The sequence below is a fragment of the Triticum aestivum genome, chromosome 2A (genome assembly GCF_018294505.1).
Source record: "Triticum aestivum cultivar Chinese Spring chromosome 2A, IWGSC CS RefSeq v2.1, whole genome shotgun sequence".
In the NCBI taxonomy this organism is placed as follows: domain Eukaryota; kingdom Viridiplantae; phylum Streptophyta; class Magnoliopsida; order Poales; family Poaceae; genus Triticum; species Triticum aestivum.
In genome coordinates, this window is record NC_057797.1 from 245,180,121 (window position 1) to 245,184,082 (window position 3,962).

Sequence of the window (3,962 nt, forward strand, 5' to 3'; positions counted from 1 at the left end):
GTCTCATCAACTAGTCCCAGTAATCTTATTTTAATCACGCTTCTTCAATTTCTTTGCCACAGGGATGCTCCTCTCGATTTTGGTGAAACTGCACAAAATGATCCGATGGTCAAAAGGTTGTAACTTCATTTATTAGGAAGCTCGAACGTTGCCAGCAAATTGAAGCCTGGTCAGGGTTCACGGTTCAAGGGCTAGGGACTGCATGGATTATTTTTTTCTTTAGCTGCCTCTGTTCCAAAATAAGTGTCAATTTTAGTAGTAGTACAACTTTGTACTAAAGTTTGCACAAAGTTGAGACACTTATTTTGGAACGGAGGGAGTACATATTTGCTATGATCTGTCAAGCATTGAGATGCAATAACATGCATGTTAGTCTCCTTTGTATTTGATGAAATGTTGCAACGGGCAACCTTGGATGCAAGATACATGTAACAGAAGCTGGAAGCTTCATAGCATTGTACAAATTTATCTCGCTGATAAATTACAGTACGTACTATACTAGTACTTCCTCCGTTCCTAAATATAAGTCTTTGTAGAGATTTCACCATGAACCACATGCGGATGTATATAGATGCATTTCAAGTGTAGATTCATTCATTTTGTTCCGTATGTAGTGGAATCTCTACCAAGACTTATCTACTAGTAATAGCTAGCCCCCACTACTAGGAATTCTCTATCCTCTCCTTGAGCCACATCATCAAAATTGATGTAGCCGTTAGAGGAAGTAAATCAGTCCATAATAGCCGTCTGATCTAGACGTTGAGAGGCTCCGCACTAAGTCACATGCAAGCATGCAGAAGTACCATGGCACATGCATGTGAGTGGGTTTTAAATCACATCAACATGTCTGCATGCAAGCATGCACCGGTAGCATGCATGTAAGTGAGCTTTTAAGTCCCATTAACATGTCAAAAAGAATATAATCCCATTATGCAGTTGGAGTTGGCTGATCTTTTTTCCTTACGTGGGATGGTCTAAATGATGATGGGAGTTTATTTAGTTTGGCTACCACATTTGTCATGCAGTTATAGAGTTTTTTTAGTTCTATAAAATCGATAATTTTGCGCAGAGAGATATACCACTGTTCCGCGGCAACGCGCGGGGACTCATCTAGTAATATTTAGGAATGGAGGGAGTACTATGTAAAGAGTTAGGTGTCGCACGGTGATAGTGTGAGGTGGGCCATGTAATCACTAAGCCTGCGTGTTTCCACTGCTCTTGCACGCCTCCGCTGTAAGAATGGAGAAAATTGTAATATAGTAATAGTACCTCCTTTCGCCGAAAGCGTGGGACATCCAGCAGTCCTACCACGTCAGTAATAAAGACCAATGAGCCGTTAAATCACATAGACCCAACAGTAAGTTGGACGGACGAAGCAACCATCACTCTTGCACCAGTGAGAGGTCGCATCCGCTCTACCCGGGCATGAATGCGGCATCGATTCTTTGGAGTGGCGTTGATCGTTTCGGGCGGGAAGCGCGCGCGGGCGATGGAGGGGCTTTGGGTGGGCCAGGCTGGTCAGGAGCGGGCGTGGCAGCTGCCCGCATGTCCCTACCAGACACGCCCGGAAACGAGAGGATGCACCGACTCTCGCGGCTAAAATCATACACTACACAACATCTCTCTGTAGGAGTAGGTCGATCTGTCGCTCTCTCTAACACACACATGCTGTTAAACACACACACACACACACACACCTTGGTCCCGTTGCACCTTCTAACGTGACTTATTACACCTAGACGGAGGGAGTAGTAAGTATACGAGATACGGTGGCACACTGACTTAAGTCGAATACAAGTGCCTAAAATTTGTGTGCATGTTATAATAAGGATTCACTTAAAATAGTACGTGAGCGAACAGAGGGATCAATTGGACAGTGTTCCCGAGCAGTAGCGAGATGTGTGAGGTAAGATACACCGCTGGCGCTTTTAATTTTTCTTATTAATTTGTTTGTTTCACCCTCTGACTGGTGGGACCCAACGTACTACGTGGAGAGAGGTAAGGTGACTAAGGCTGCATTATTTCTGCACCACTGTGGATAGTCTTACCACCAAAGCCACATGACACGATTATGATTGAAATCCCATTGACCCCCCCACACACAAAAAAACACGGCATGCTTGTCACACGAATGCAGGAATGTATAAAAGGTTATTTCCCTCTCGTTGAACATAACAGGGAGGGTTGTGTAGCTGGTTAGCCTGTTCTCTCATCAAACTTGAGGTCTCGGGTTCGATAACTACACTTGAGCATAATTTGTGCCAGGAGGATTCTTTGACTGGTCAAAATGTTTTCTAGGGTTTGCATGCTTCACTCTCTCTCTCTAGTATATATATACACGCTGGAGCCTCAGCGCTTGTAGTTGCTCTCTTCACACTCTCTCACCCTCTCCCGCTGGAGCCTCAACGCTTGTAGTTGCTCTCTTCACACTCTCTCGCCCTCTCCAGATCTAAACAAGACTTCATTGGCCTCTCTCTCTCTCTCCCCTCACTGCTGCTCAAAGAGCCAGCAGGATCCATCCGCCGGGAAGGAAAGGAGGCTTAACAATGTCGCCGTCGGCGAGGGACTACCGGCGCAGCTGTTCACTTTCCACCCAGCGGCGGCGCGGGAGGGCCTCCGACCCCTTCTTCTTCGACGCCGTCCCGTCGCCCACCGAACCACGCCCCAAGAACCTTAAGGTATAATTTACTTACTCCACATGCATTGCTCTAGCTGCATGTATACCATGAATCTAGGACGTGGTTCAAAGAGGAAAGGAGTGGGGGAAAGTAGTGGGAAAATTTCTATATAGCATGAATCTAGGACGTGGTTCAAAGAGGAAATGAAGGGGGAAAGTTGTATAGCATGAATCTAGGACATGGTTCAAAGAGGAAAGGAATGGGGGAAAGTAGTGGGGAAATTTGTATCACATAAATCTAGGACGTGGTTCAAAGAGGAAAGGAAGGGGCGAAAGTACTAGTTCAAAAAGGAAAGGAAGGGACAAAGCTGTAGAGTTTGAGCAGGACTAGATTTGCTGCGCTCACATAGGGAAAGGTGTCTAAAGATAACAAAACTGGGACCAACACATATATGCTCCTTGGTTGTTTGTTCTTTGTTGCAACAGACTGTGCCTGACTACAGTACATCGGTAGATGCACATGGTGCTGGTGCGTCCACTGTCCCGTGCAACTCATTAGCTGTTGTTAATCTAAGGCCCTGTTTGGTTAAAAACTCCCTAGTCCCTACCTGCTTGGTTCCAGGGACTAAACATGGACTAGAGGTTATTAAATGACATGCTAAAAGACCATGTTACCCCTAGTAATGAACTAATAGAGACAAGGTGTGATGCATGGCAGGGGCAACCATTGGAAAAAGTCCCAAAAAGACTCCGTCGGGGTCTTCTTTCTTTAGTCCCAAATGCCCACTTTTAGTCCCTAAAAGTCCCTCCTGTTTGGTTTAGATGGGACTGACACGGAGTTTTTTTAGTCCCTACACCAAAATGTCCCTGTAAACAAACACCCTCTAATAACGCCACTCGAAAATTGATGCAATGCCACAGTTAAAAACAAATTATATGTTTAACGAATTTTATTGTTAATATAATCTCTATGTTAATATTAATCAATGCCACCGTTTGAGAAATGCTACTATCTTGCTTTCTTTCCCATTTAGATAAGGTAGATGCTTCTTTTTGTTGGCTTCTGTGTCATCCACCGTTATTGACCACTAATTGTTTCCTTTGCACCTCTATGTAAACAGGGTTATGTACTTCACCTCGTTGCCATTGTGACCTTTTGTTGCACTGCACAAAACACACTTGTTTTAAGAGTGTTTTGTGCAGTTTAACCAAAATGTCACACCAACAACGTTGCTTGATTGCTTGATCTTAGTGGAACTGCACAAGAGGAGATCTTACTTCCTATCCATTAAGGCGAATTTGGTTCAGGTCTTCTTCTTGTGAGTTGTTTGAATCCCGCATCATG